At 41.2% G+C, this 15,274-nt stretch overlaps 1 protein-coding gene across 16 annotated transcripts in view; it reads right to left on the reverse strand.

Annotated features, from left to right (window-relative positions):
- Positions 1 to 11,156: 11,156 nt before the first annotated feature.
- Positions 11,157 to 15,274, reverse strand: part of CELF4 (CUGBP Elav-like family member 4) — a 700,257-nt gene continuing 696,139 nt past the window's right edge. For 13 of the 16 annotated variants that reach the window (XM_032095920.1, XM_032095915.1, XM_032095908.1 and 10 more), the window contains one exon: positions 11,157 to 12,614. The gene's annotated coding sequence lies outside the window, so the exon portion shown is untranslated. Of the gene's footprint in view, positions 12,615 to 14,466; positions 14,555 to 15,274 lie in introns of all 16 variants that reach the window. The other 3 variants (XR_004237446.1, XR_004237445.1, XM_032095907.1) reach the window with 3 other exon arrangements.

Genomic DNA, 15,274 nt, shown 5'->3' on the forward strand with positions numbered 1-15,274 from the left:
TTGCAGGCTGGAATTTTTTTTTTTTCCAGTGTGGTCTGCTATGGAGATGTGTGGGAGAGTTGGCTCCTTCCTTCTTTCCTGGCAAAGTTCAAGTTGGTCAAATGCTACCATCAACGTTCTAACTTTATCTTTACTCCTTCAAATCCCCACCATCCTCCTGGACTTGACTTTACAAGTCCTTTCATGTCACTTCAGACTGTCGTAGGAGGAAGTGAAAATTACGGACCACAGGCAGGGTTCCAAAAAGTGCTCTCTCTCTCTCAGAAAGGGGCTGGCATCTTTCCACGGGCCTTCATTGTCTTTTATAGCCATACTACAGTATTTAACAGCATAATTTAGTAAGTGTCGGTACTCTGTCGTGGAGTGTGGAGAAACTGTCTTATTCAACCCCTGGCGACGTGTGCCGATTCAAATAATGCACCATGAGGTTTTCTGGAAATGGAACTGGAGTCAGAAATGTCCTTTTTGGCCATCAGCATAAATACTGTTGTCATGCTGATCAGCGAGAAGAATTCAAAACCTTTTGCCCTTAAAAGGTGACTCTCTCTCATGTTTTAATTAATACCCCACCAATATATGAAATAATTAAAGAAAATCAAAGTCCTTGCCATGGATTAAAAGTATATCCTAAAAGTATCTGAAGACCTACTGCAACACAAAATCTTAGTGAAACTGTTTCTCACCCTTTCGACTACGGTATCTTTTCATTCCTTGTCTGCTTTTAATGCTTGGGGGAAGATAGGTCTGGCTGGGATCCTAGATTGCCATCTGATTTAGGGACGGGAAAACAATGACTCTTCTGGGCTGTCACAGAGACCATTTCATGTTTACCTCATCTGTGCAGCTGCCATCTGTGTCTTACTTTGATTATCAGGGAGGTCAGCTGTCATGGAGTAGGAGGAGGCAACAGTTGCATAAGAAGCTGGTCAGATATCATCTCCTGAAGAGATTTTAATATATTCTCCAGACCAGAAATCTGCAACAGACCATCATAATTTCTATCTGCCTTACCAGAGCCTTACCAGACTCTGCACTCAGATAAAAAAAAACCCAAACAACCCAAACATCAAATCCATGTAAAATCATTCATCACACTTTTGGTCACAATGTCAGGCCCTTCCTGCAGAACTGGTGCAGTTTGGTTTATAGTGTATTGATTTCTGACTTGTAGCCAGGTTTAAGCTGAAGTTTGCTCTGCTTGTCAGCCAAGGAGCAGTGGAAGTTCCCTTAGCTTAGAGCTGAGCTGTACTTGGGATTGTGCCTGGAAAGTGTAAGTAGCTCGCAGATGGTACAGGTGGACTTGGCCTGGCGAGGACAGCCAGTGATGGGTTATCCATGGTACCTCTGGGAACCACCTATTCTCCACTGGGTGGAACTGGAGCTGCTGTGTGGGGGCAGAGTAGTTCCTCATAAGGTGCATGGAAGTCCTGGTCCCTCTGCATACCCCAACATTTCTTTGGGTGCTTATTTTTGTGCTCACCACTCACCCTACCCACACTGGTTTTCCTGGAAGAGAAACCCAGTCCAGAAAGGAGATGCAACAAACCCTGGTTCATCTGTCAGGCTGGAAAATGGTGAGGAGAGGGGCTGCATTGGGTGCCTGTCCCACAGCATAGGTATGACTGTGGTCATACAAATTTACCTGTGTAGCCTTTAATAGCTTTAGCTTTATTTTGTGAGAATAACAAGGGACATACTCAGAAGGCCCAACCTAATTTCAGGAGGAGTCTGGATGAGAAAACCACAGAGGTCCTTCCCATCAGCACTGCCATGATTTGGGGTCTATACCTGCTCTTCTGGGGAGGTTCAGAGGGTTGGTGTCTATCATGGTAACATATGCATCTGTGCACACCTACAGCAACCACAGGACCACAGAATCATGTAACATCCCATGTTGGAAGGGACCTAGAAAGCTCATGTGGTCCAAATTTTCATGGGAAAGGGATCTTAGATGAGGTTACCTAGAACTCAGTGCAATACAAGGGCATCTTGAAAACCTCCGATGATGGGCACTCTACCACATCCCTGGGGAGGTTGTTCCAGTGGTTGATAGTTTTCACTGTAAAAAATGTCTTTCTTATGTTGAGAAGAAACTTTTCCCAGTGCAACGTGTACTTGTTCTGCTTTATCTTCTCCTGAGGTTCCTTGTGAAGAGTGTCCGTCCTCTTTGTAGCCACTTTAAATTAATAGTGTAATTCCTCTCTAGCCTTCATCTGAAATTGTCAAAGCGGGCAGGGTTGTATTGTAACAAGAATGAGCTAGATGGGCAATGGCCTCTGCATTTTTAGAAGTGTCCTTTGTAAATCTCAAAACCAGTATGAGGCAAAGGCATATGTCATTTCACAAATGGGTAAAGTGAATTGATGCAACCCAGAAATGGTGTTGAGCAGCACTGCCACAGGCTAAGCACTGGTCCATAACCTCCTCTCAAGATGGCATGTGGCTTGGTAACTGTCCAGCTTCACCATCTGCAGAGACTGAAACTCAATTGCTGTTAACGAGAATGAAATTATGGCGATATTAGCATAATTAAAATGAGAAGAATCCTAGTTCGGGGATGATTGATACCCATGGAAAGCTTTGGATGAAGGCAGAAAAGGCAGGTCCAAGGCTGTTGGCTCAGATGTTATTTACCTGCATGATTTCTCCAGGTACAAGGGGAAATGTCCTCAAAAAAAAAAAAAAAAAAAAAAAAGGCAAAGAAAAAAAGCTTAATGTTGCTAGTGACTGGTATTAAATAAATGATGCATGTAGGCAGAGCAATAGATGAGAATAGTGGAAAACACATTGTGAAAGGAACCAGAAGAATTGCTGTCATAAATCTCCCCAAACTATTCCAGTCTGAGAGAGGCTTGAAACTAAGCAGGTTAGTAGGAGCATAAGGAAGGGGGCTTTAGTAGAAACCCACGGCCCTGTAGGTTCATTGACACAAGTTTTGCTAATGTGTCCACCCACTTGGAAGAGAAGGGATGGATGGCCAGGGAAAGGAAAGGGTTGTGGAAGTGTGACATTGCCACTTGGGTTGTTTGTCTCTTGGGTTTTATTTTTTATTTGAGGCAGGTTAAAGGAGCTCCAGGTGTTCTCTCTAGAAAGAAAGAGATTAGAAGGCAACATTAATCAAGTTTACAACATATTCAAACAAGCAGATAAAGAGGAAAGAAAAAAATACCCTGAAATGCTTTTGTAATGAATGCATATTTTAGCTGAAGAATTCACAGGGGTCGACATGTATATATGCAAAACTAGGGTTAGAAGACAAAGTGGGATTATTTTCAAAGCTCATAAATAATTTAACTGTTGGAAGAAAAATGCAGAGGTTTCTGTTGATCTTATTGCCAAAGAAATGACTTTAGGTCTAATAAGGCAAGGGGCTAAAGGTGTTTTCACACAGAAGAATGACAGATCATAGCTGTTCGTCTATTACAGCTTGTCACACCAATCGTGGATTTTATTGGGTAAAAGATGGGCATGTTGGGACAGGATATTCTGGCTCCTTTGACACACTAATATTGCAGTTTCTTGTTGACTTTTGTAAGGTGTTCACTGAAAACAGTTGTAAATGTTCCTATTAACTTATTTTGCTGCAGAAAGAGGCCATTGCTGAATGCTTCTGACAACCCTACTTGGAAAGACATGGGAGGAGCTTTACAAAGGACCAGCCACAGGAAAAATTTGTGGAGCAGTGGTCCCTCTTCATTTGTATTTCCAGTTACCATGAAAATTGTGCCACTTCACAGTGACCAAGGCAGGTCATATAAGACCCTTGTGATCTGCTTAGCATGTGCAGTGCTGCATGCCACCCTCACACCCACTCAGTCTCCATACCAGCCACACTGTACAGTTTAGTCATGAAGTGAAACAGCTGAAGATCTCAAAGTCTCTGTTCCATATAATTTCTGTTCTTGCCATGTGATGCTGACCAATACCTGTCCCCTGGCTTGAATTCCAGTTTTGTCCCTGTTCTATATTTGTCTTTGAATTTACATTTCCAGAGAGTGGGAGAAGCTGGATTGATGCCCCATGAATCCTGCTTTCCTGTGAACCTGTGGTCTCTTGGCCTTAACACACCTCAAGCCTGTTGACTGGGAGTTGCTGCTGCTCAGCTCAGGGTGCACAGAAACACCAGCACTTCTCTCCTGCAGGCAGAGCCTGACCACATGTGCACTCTCTGAGGCTGTTTCAAATGGTGAGTACAATCCATGGCTAATCTGTTTCACTTCCCGCTTCACTTGGCTTCTCTCAGCCACTACCTCCCAGATGAGATTTACTGGTTTCCATCTGCACAGAAGCTGTTTCCTAATTTAGGCAGGTGGAATGCTTGGCCATGACCATCCACCCGTCACCTGTGGGACAGGCGAGGAGGCTCTGCGTGCTCAGGCCCTGGAGGACCAACCACTGGGAAGTGACATCTCATGCATTTCCTGAGTCTCCAGCTGAAAGTGCAAGAAAAAAGCACCATCTGGGCTCATGAGCAGTGATAGGGACCCCTCTGATCCAGGACCACCAAAGATTTCACATGACCTGGGAAGAGGCCACTCAGGCCAAGTTTGTCCTCTCACCCCAGCTGCAGAGCTCTGCCTGCTGTTATTCACCATTTCTGATTTGTGGGGAGGGAATGTTCCTTTAAATCTGATGCATGAAAACCTGTCCTAAAATTTAGCATTTGGTTGTATCCATCCCTCCATGGAAGGAAAAATTCCCCAGTCTCTGATTAAACTGGATTTGAACTGTAAGTCTTTCAGGTAAATGTGTTGCTTTATGTGGATTCCTTACTTCTAGAAAAAATAAAACACCTTAAATGTCCAGTATTTCACTCAAACTCAGCTACCTCCCAGCACTGCAAAAGCTTGGTAATCAAGCAGAGAAAATATTTACTTAGTAAAGCTTTAAGGTCAAGCTTTTGGGCTGGAAATTGAAGGTGTAAACTAAGCCAGATACAGGACAGCTCCTGCTTAAACTACAGAGCTTAATCTGCAGAGCCACGTAGCTCTCTAGCTCTTTATCCAGTTTGGGCTTGGGTTGCTCTGTACAACCCAGAACAGAACAGGATTTTTGACTGAGTGGGATGCTTAGACTGGGCAGAGGAGCCTGATAACTGTTCCCACACATAGGGCCAGCCTGCTCTCCTCAGTCTTCTGTGTGTCTCAGTCTAAATCTTATGTTTCTTCTCTTATCCTACACTTGGCTGCTTGCTGCTTATCAGCTATCAGAGTTGTGAACAGGGACTCAGGACCTTCCTTGGTATTTGGGTTCTGGAGCACAATTAGAGGTGTTCTGGTTAGCTGTCCCTTGGGGGTAGGAGAGCTGGGTCTAGAGGGGAAAGTGTCTCATATCAGTCTCCTGGTTGCCAGTCCTCAAACCAAACCAGCCTGCACCCCAGAGCAAACTCTGCTGCACTTGTCTGAAATGTGGTGCAAAGTGCAGTTTGATGGTTATTGTGAGAAGTCTGTGTGGTCCTGCATGCTCTGGGGTTGCTACAGGAAGCAGCAGTAAGAAAACAGACCAAGTGGAAGGAGTTAAAACACGTGTAAGTTGGGCTGACACTTTTCATCTGTGCTTGTGTGCCATTGTAACAGTGTCTGGGGGCTTCTATTGGCTTGGCTTAAAAAAGACATTGCTAATGTCTAACACTTGATGACAGATGGTTCACCAATGCTGCTAGGCCCATTGTCTCACTTAATAGCTCTTTGTTCTAGCTGAAAGAAGGTAATCTTTTCTTGTAGGAGTTGGTAGGAGGATCTGTGTACAATATGCCTTCCGACAACCGTTCCAGTTTGGGAGAACGTTCTGTAGCTCGCTGAAGCGGAATCGTCTCTCTTACCCTCTGTAGGAGGGACTCACAAAGGAGGCATCACAGTCATGATGGCTAATTTGTGGGTGTTTTGCTATCTGGTAGGACTCACCAAATGGAATTAGGGAATTGCATTCTCTGTGCTGTGTATGGAAGAAAATAAAGTACGTGATCCGATCTGCCTCAAAGGGTGAGGAGAAGTTTAGGGCCTCTCCCTCTCCGGGGGGGGAACATGCACCCATTTTTGGGATGTCATGCTGTGGTTCCCCACTGGGGAGAGTTAACCCACCCACTCACCAGCTGACTGCAAACCAGCATGTTTGTATCTCTTCTTTCTGAGCGCTGAAAGCAGTATCTGCAGCCCAGCAGCCCAGCAGCCCAGCAGCCCAGCAATGATTGCACCCCAAGAAAATGCCACAAGGAGCAGACTAAGGAGTACCAAGGTGAGAGCTGGTGTCCTGTATGATGTATATCATATTCAGGAGTGGTGTTAGGACCCTGGGTCTCTCTCCTAGGAGAGGTTATGGAGTCACTCACTCCCTGATTCCATTTCTCTTTCCACCTTTCTAAACAAGACAAGGCAGATCAACAAGAGGAGTTGTGAATACCTCCCTGGACTGACCTACCGTTTTATAATCAGGGCTATATTCTGTGTCACAGGAGTCTCAGGGGGCAAACTTCATCTGGATGGGAAGGAATCTGAACCTGCTCTTCTTGTGTCTCATGTGGATGCACGGCACCCTGCAAGGCTGCTGTTTACAGGTGGAGGGCATGTGCTTACCTGTACCTGTGCAAGCAAACACTTTCCCCCATCTGTGCTTGCTTGAGGTGGTCCATGCTAAGTTCAGAACTTACCAGATTGAGACCCAGAATTCAGGATGACTGATGAATGCCATGGTGAGAGGGTGTTTGCTTTCAGGGTATTTCTTCCTACCAGAATTTGTTGTGTGTTTACCAGCGCTGATGTTACACAGGTTCCTTAGTGGCTCTGTAGGGACGGTTTCAGGTTGTGCGGGCTTTCACAGAAGCTTTCACAATGGTGAAAACAAGTGTGCAAAGGCGTGAGGTTCTGAGCAACCTGATCCAGCTGGAGATATCCCTGCTCACTGCAAGGAGGGTTGGACTAGAGGACATTTAAAGGTTCCTCCCAACTCAAACAATTCCATGGTTCTATGAGACACCAGAGTGATCTCACACCCTTAATAAATGAAACACAAGGGCTCTGATTTGGAACCTTCTGAGTGTTTTTGGGGATGTGTTTACTTTAAAGTGGGTGTTTACTGTAGTGAGAGAGAAGCTGTGGTATTGAAACCTGTTTTAAGAACTGATTTCCTCAACAAGTAATAGACAGCAGTGCTATTCCAAAAGACATTTTCAGACTCAACAGTTGGCTGCCTTGAGTTTGCAGCCTGTCCCCATTTCATTGTCTCTGGAGTTGCAGGACAAGTCAGGCCATTTCAAACAAGCTTTGCTAAGGAGCATTACTAAGGACAAGCATCAGCAGCTTCCTTCTCCAAGTGGTGCAGAGCACAGTCTTGCAGAGTGTTGCACTGAAGCACCCGGTGATGAGTATCCCCACCTGCCAATCCCCATGTGATGTGTGAGGTATTCCTGGGACCACAAACACCTTGCATGGTTCTAGGCCTATAGGACAGTCATTGCCCCCAGGTCATATTTGGGACAGGGAGAAATGTGTTATTGGAAACTGAAATACTGGAGGTGGAAAAGTCCTCACCTTGCTTTGCAAGGACATTTCCAAATGTTATTTTAATATTTGTTATACAGAGGGAAAACAGGCATAGCTCTGCAGCCTTGTTCAAAGTCCATATCATCTTTTAATAAAAGAACATTTTCTAATGGACATCTGCCTGGAGTGGGGATGGGATGGAGGTGGGGAGAGGAATCATTTCAGCCTGTTGCGTGCAAGGGGAGAGTGGCTCAATAGCTATGTCAGGAAATGCTGATATGGAAAAGAGACTCCAGAAGGGAATTAATTGCTTTCTTAGGGGTATGAAAATGTGATTTTTGGTTGAGGTGTCTCCATGGGACTCCACAAACAATGACAGCAAACCGTACCCTGTTCTTGTACCAGATGTTGCCTTCAACTTTCAACTACTCATGGGGATGGGATTGCAATTTATTATAATCACGGTGGTACCAAGGAGAACATTGGTGAAAGATGAATATTTGACCTTTAAAAAACCCTTTAGTTTCATGTAATGTGATTTAGCAGCTACAGATTAGAGAGAGGAGCCAGCATCAAACATGCAATGGCTTTTGAACCTCTGTAATACAGTGTTCTGTGTGCTGATGCACACACACATGCACCTACAGGCTTTCAGGTAGACCTGGGCTCTCTCTTAATTTTCATTGTTTCACATGGGATGTTTCCTTGGTTAATTGCCTGCCCCAGCAACACAGCCCCATGCTGAGCAGGCTTGTGCTGCAATTTGTTTTGCTTTGCAGCACCTGCAGTGGAAATGGATGAACTTCTTCTGGAGAGAAGCATGGAGTCTCTCTGATACCAGCACTTAAATCAGGGCTGACGTGTCTGTACACCTTGGAGAAGGGTGTTTTAACCAGCCATAAGTTCATGTCTACGTTTGTGCTTCAGCCCATTCTGTTCTAGTCTGTGCCTCTACCACAACAAGAGAGCTGAGTATGGCAAGTATCCATCCCTTGGTTTAGCCAGCAGTGTGGTGACAGCAGTGCTTTTTTTCCCCAGCACACCAGTGTAAATGAACCTCCAGTGTAAACGGAGGCCCCTTGTGGGGCCTCTCTGTTCACTGGGGGCTGAACTCAGAGATTTGACCACTTTTTGAGCTCGCAGTGTAATGCATGGGGATGTAATGGGAGAAAGGTCAGGACCAGGCATAGTCTCTCTTTTGTCACTGGTTGTCCCTGCTTATCCTCACATCCAGATTCCCCAATCCAGTTACCCCAAAGGCGTTTCTGTAAAGTGAAACATTTTTAGGGGTATTGATCTAAGCCATAGAGTCATCTTTAACAGTGTTTTCTGGTCTCCCCTTGGGAGCTGGTTGCCCTCCAACACTGGATATTTTATTTGCTGTGTATTGCAGGGTACCTGAAACAAGACAAATCTTGTCTCACAATCATCAGTCAACAGCCCCCAGCTGTATCTCATTGGCCAGAAGTGTTCCCAGCTGGATGCCCCAGGGGTGCAGCCCATCCTGCTTGGATGAAATGGCTGTGTTCTTGCAGATACATCAGGATGTGACTCACACCACAGAGACAGAGCATCTACCTCGAGGAGGATAGGGAAGAGCTCTGGGGAGATTGAAGGTCACAGGGGAGGGTGGGGAAGGTGGCCTGGGAAGTGGGGAGACAATCAGGCAGCACGTTTTAGTTCTCCCTTTGCTATTCCACTTTGGGAAATTGAGTCTTCCCTGTTTGTTGTGGTGTTTTCCTCCTTCAAGTAGTGATTTTCATCAGCCCTCCCCCACACTTAATTCTCATCCTGGCCAAGGTAAGAGGTTGTGCTTTTTGTCTGTTCATCCCTGCAGCTCAGGATGGGATGCTGAATAACCTTTGGAATAGAAACCTCTTCTTGCTGGAGATCTAGTCCTCATTTTCTCTCTCGGAGATATCTGAGACAAGCTCCCACATTTTTAGCCTACTCTGTCTTCTGCAGAACATCTTTGCTGAAAAGCAGGGATGGGTTTGGTACGTGTGCCCTTCTGTATTTGCCTTTACATTTGGAAGAAAAGCAAATACTGACCATGTTCATTGATGAATACAATACTCATTGTATTCATCATCTTGTTTATATTTCATTTCTTTCTACTGCCCCGAACAGACTTAACTAACTCATAGTATTAATAATAGGAGTTTCTACTAATAGAGCTCCTTCCATCTGTGGAGTTCAAATTATGGACAAACACATTAGACTCATTTAGAGGTGGATTTAGCCTGTGCAACGTGTCCAAATGCAGATGTGGCTGCAAGAATCAGGGAGAAAATGCAAAGGCTCCTGATCTCAGCCCTAGCTTCAGCTCAGCTGATCTGGTACAGCCATTTCAGGGGAAAGAAAAATAACCATTCTAAAGACAAGATGTGAGGGATGCTCAGGAAGAAATTGAGCCTCATCTCTGGAGACTGCTGAATTTCACAGGGTTTTCCCAAAGCAGCAAAAGGAGCAATGTCCCGAGCTTTGGCCTCTATAGTTATCAGCATGAAAAAACCATGAGCGTGAAATCAAACAACAGGCTTCAAATGGGAGCTACAATGACACTAATTTGTATGTACCATTATTTGATCTTCTAACCTACTAGGTTTAAGGTAAACCACACTGGAATATCAAGCAGACATTAAATGAAACAGTGTCATTAATTCAATCCAATGAGATACGTTTTATATAACAAAGGGATTTGTTCTGATACTCAAACAATGTATATTAATGAAAGAGTCAAAATGGATTCATTTTGTTCTCAAAGCAAACACATTAAGGAAAGCCATCAAGAAGTAAAGAACACGGCTATTTTTTTTTTTTTTAAACTGTGCTTTATTTAGGGCTAAGCTGGAAAGCGTCATTCAATAATTACAGAAGATTACAAGGAGTTTTAGGGAATTGAGAGTGAAAGAGCAGTTGTATGGAACTGCAGCTGCGTTACACATCTGTACTTCCTAGCTGTGGGCTCAGTTTGCTTCAGTCCTTACTCTGGCAAAATGCTCGTTATATCCCCATGAGAGTTTTGGAAGAGTAAGGACTGCACGGTCAGGCCCAGTATGTAATCAAAATTAACACTAGAAAAAAAAAAAAAAGGAAAAAAAAAGAAAAAGGAAAAAGAATAAAGAAAAAATGTTCGAGATCGAGATTAAAAAATACTGAGAAAAACAAGCAAGAGCATAAACTGAAATATAACAGAAGTATAACCAAATAAATAATCAAAAACAATTATCACACTGCTCAATTGATGCAAACAAGTGTGAGAATGATGTAAATCAAGTTTTAAGACTGTGAAAATAAATTATAATAAATATGATATACTTTAAAATATATGTGTTCTTAAATAATTCATTGTTTTTTCTGAGTCAGATTTTTTAAAGCAATGTCTTATTTTTAACTGCTCTAAAGTCATTTACCAAAGATAAATATCGTGCTTTCATTAAATAGTTTTCCTTGTTTTTTCTCTATCATTACAATTAAAAGTCCTACAAAATATGCAAATTTATTTACAGAAAACAGAGCCAGCATCTTTTTTTTTTTTAAACATCCCCCTGTTTTTCAAAATTCCTTGTAAACAGTTTCAGAAATTCTTCAAAGAGATTGTTTCTTTAGTTTACTTTTTATGGTTTTTTTTTTTTTAGGTTTTTAAAGTTTTTTTTAGTTTTTTTTTTTTTTTTATTTTTTAATATTAAGGTACTAGGCTAATCCCTTGCCCTGAAGGTTTCTAGAGCAAATGTGGAAGCTACTGAAGCATAGGATGATGGGATTTTTGCGGACAGCAGATCATGAAGACATGAAGCGTTTAGCTGTGTTTTGTTGTTCAAGTTAGAACTAACGTCTGATAAAAAGACAGCTGTTTTTTTCCCATTTGCATTGTCTACAGAATTGAGTCTTGTCTTGTTTATTTTTTAATAGCTGGAATGCTTGCAGTTAAAAAAGCTGCCAAAATAGCCATTTTTCTCCTTTTTCTCCTCGATAAATAACAGCATCCAACAGCAATTGGCAGAGAGTAGGAATTTATGCTCAATCTAAACTCTACAAAAATTACAGTTCTACAACATCTTTGTTTTTAGCATTAACGCTAACTTCTATGTAGTATTATTTTTTTTTGCTTTTTTGTTTTTTTTTTATTTTTATGTTGTCTAATTTTTTCTATTATATAGGTATTTTAAACTTTCTTTTTTTAAATTCTGTACAACTATTAGGATTTTAAATGGGGAGAGTTAGAAGCATTTACAAACCTTTTTGTTTTCCATTTAATATCAACCATCTTTCCTTTCTCTTTTCTATGCCTTTTTATGTACTTAATTATGTATTTATTTATTTACTTTTTTTTTGCTTTTCATAGATATCCATCTTACCTGCCTTTAACAACGCAATCCTTGCGTAGTATACAGAAAACCATATGAAAGCTTCATAGACTCTAATTAATGTATAACCAAAGAACCTCCCAAAGTATCAAAGAACTATTATCTTGCCGTTTTAAAAGCATTTAAGCATTTTTAATTTTTTTGGGGCTTTTTTTTTTTTTTTTTTTTTGTGGCTTTTTTTTTGGTTTTTTTTTTTAAGTTTTTTTTTTTTTTTTAGGTTTTACATATTTCATATAATCGCTCTCAAAAACTGTTTTAGGAACAGCTCAGAGAAAAGGAAAGAACTTCCATATTTTACATACAGCTACAAGTCTGCGGTAAAAAGTTTTGTCCTTTGGTCCCTATATAGCTAAGGAATGACAGATAAAGATGCTCAGTGGCTGTTACCATGGGTCTCCCATGGTAACTGCATCCTTGGTGGCAAACAGGCACTCCTTTGCCAGTATCCAGGTTTGCATCTCCTGTTTGAAGAAAAGCCGCTGTGGTGATATCAGTGTCTCTTCAGAAATCCCGGTTGATCTTCCTCCTGCTCTGATTTTACTTTATGTGTTTGTTTGTTTTCAAGCGCATGTCCTTCGAAGTCAGCAGATGTGATACTTTTCTTGAAGAAATGTTACAGTCTAAACAATCAAAGAGAGAATAGGTCTGAAGTCTTCAGCTTGACTGATATTTGCTGATATGTCAAAGGTGTAATCCAACAGTTCACTTTTTTTTTAATATATATATACTTTTTTTTTTTCTAAATGTGGCCCATTCAGCTGCTGCCCTAAAAAATGAAGAAGATCATTGCAAATTAAATCAAAAAGGGGAGGGGGAAGTAGGGAAGGTGTGGGGGGAATATTTGAGACAGGGGGGAAAAAAAGACCTAAAAATGAAAATGAAATTAAAATCAAGCCTGTTCTTTTTGGCCCAATCCTGCTCCTGTTGAAAGTAATGGATGTTTTCTTCTCCCTTCAATTGGGACAGGATGGGGCTTCTGCTTTGGTGTTTTGCTTTTGAAGGCCTTGGCTCTGATTCTGCTCCCACTTAACATCAACAGAAGGATTCCCCTTGACTTCAGTGGGAACCGGATCAAACCCAAAGTAAGCAAGGTAGTCACGATCATGATAAAGAAAAACACAATTGTTCCTATTAGTAATAATAATAATAAATCAAAATAATATTAGGGCGTGTCTATGTAAATCTGTATCACTACGTATGTGAAGACAGCGGCATTTTAATTATTTTTAAGTGCCGCTTTACAACGCCAGATCACAATCTTGCTTGGCAGGCTTTTGTAGGGTGAAAGGCATCAGAAAAGGGTAGTTCTGTATTTTAATGGGGTGCCATCTCTGACAGTGTATGAGCTTTCTGTGGAGACGTAGCTGCCAATAACATCTACTCCTTTGTGAATGTCAGAAAGTAAGACTTTGAACAGGCAATTTATAGGAGGTTAAATAAAAAAGACTGTTAGAATAAACTTTTTTTTTGAAAAAAATTAAAAAAATAAAGCTAACATTTCTTAAATAAAAAAAAAAAAATTAAAAAAAATAATCATGATCCGACTAGGCTTGACATTTAAGTAGGATGCTTAATCATTAAGGATTAGCTCTTATCTCCTTCTAGCAAGCAGGTTCTTCTTATACACTCGGTGATTTATTACATCAAGAAACTTAGAAACTGCAAAAGGTCCACTCTGGTGGAAAAGTGTCATGCGGAATATCAATCCATGCTGGCAGGTTTTCACACTGTTGGTTCAACAAACAGCAAACCGTACACAGCAGTCTAAACAATTACAACACCAAAAATAATAATATAATAAAAAAATAAAAAACACTCGTCAAGGACCCTTTTTCAGTTGTAAACAAAAAGATGCATTTTGCTTTTTGATCTGGATGGGTTTTTTTCCCACTCAATGCCTCCCTCCCTCTAAGCAATTAATTTTTGCTGGAGTTGCTGTAATACGGCACCTTAGAATTAGGAATTCTTGAAAAGACATACAGAGGCTTTTCTTGGGGTTGCTTTTTTTGATTACTATAGTTTGAAAACTACCATTACTATCATTAGTCTTTTTAGTTTTGATTTGGTTTTTCCGGTTGTTTTTTTTTTTTTTTTTTTTTTTTAAATTTTTAGAAAGTGATTTGAAATATCCTAAGGGGAAAAAAAAAGGTGTCAATTGAAAAAGGCCCCAATTCTCCGGAAAAAAAAAATAATCACAAGATTTTCAGTGCAAAAAATTAACCACACATTTTTCTCTCTATATTTTTTTCCAAATTATCTGTAGTTATAACAATCCCATTTTTTTTCTAAAGAATTAGGAATCCATCTTTTTTTTTTCCTTCTATGTGACATCTAAAGAAGCATAAAACGCTGACGAGAAATCAAACGACAAATAAAGAAACCACTGCAAGCACCAAAAACGAAACGAAAATGAGCACAGCAAAAAATTGTGGCAGCACAAAGTCAAAAAAGGCACATGTGATCATGACTGGCCAATCATCAACTGATACAACATCCAAGAAAAATGCTTCAATCACGGCACCTGCACGAAACTTGACGGCATGTCATGCAACCAATTCTTAGCTTGTTACATGACGCCATCATGTCACACTTTCAACTTCGAGTTGATTTGAACTTACGGCCTGGGGAACTGTATTCTCCACTTTCATGTCATTACGAGAACTTTTTTCCTAGCTCAGCGCGAGACTGTGGTGGATTTGACTGGCTCTTGGTTGGAATTTGATTGAATGACAAAAGAAGAAAAGATTTTTTATATATATATATTTATATATAGTGTGGAAAAGGGGAAAGGTGGGGAAAGAAGATATATATAAAAATAATAATTAAAAAAAAAGTTACAAACACAGCATCAATCAAAAAATTCTAATGAAAATACTTGCCATTAAACTATAGAAAACGAAACAAGAATGAGAGCAAAACAAACTAACTGAACAGAAAAAAAGAAAGGAAAAGAAGAAAAGAAAATAAGGAAGAATGAAAAAAAAAAAAAAAGGATGGAGGAGGCCTAGCCAGAGACACACACATAAAACACACACTTAAATGTGGACACACGGTCAACAGCGAACAGGAACAGAGCGTGATGCAGTGGCTGTTGAGGAGAGCATGCACTGAATGGATGAGCGCAGACACAGATCGGTTTGCGGAGTCTGGAAAATAAACACATTCACTGCCAACCAGAATGCTTTCGTTAGCATCGGCCTTCCCCACACCACCCCCAGCCACCTGGGCTTCACTGGATGGCTGGTCAGAGTCCTCTGGGAGCCTCTCCATTGCCTTGGATGGACTCCGGAGCAGGTACCGCTCGGATTTGGTTTACATCACAAGTTTAAAATTGTGGGGGAGTAATAGGCCAAGAGCTGCTGTGGCTACTGAAAATAAATAAATAAATAAAAAAAAAACCAAACCAAAACAACAACAACAAAAAAG

The sequence above is a fragment of the Corvus moneduloides genome, chromosome Z (genome assembly GCF_009650955.1).
Source record: "Corvus moneduloides isolate bCorMon1 chromosome Z, bCorMon1.pri, whole genome shotgun sequence".
Lineage (NCBI taxonomy): Eukaryota > Metazoa > Chordata > Aves > Passeriformes > Corvidae > Corvus > Corvus moneduloides.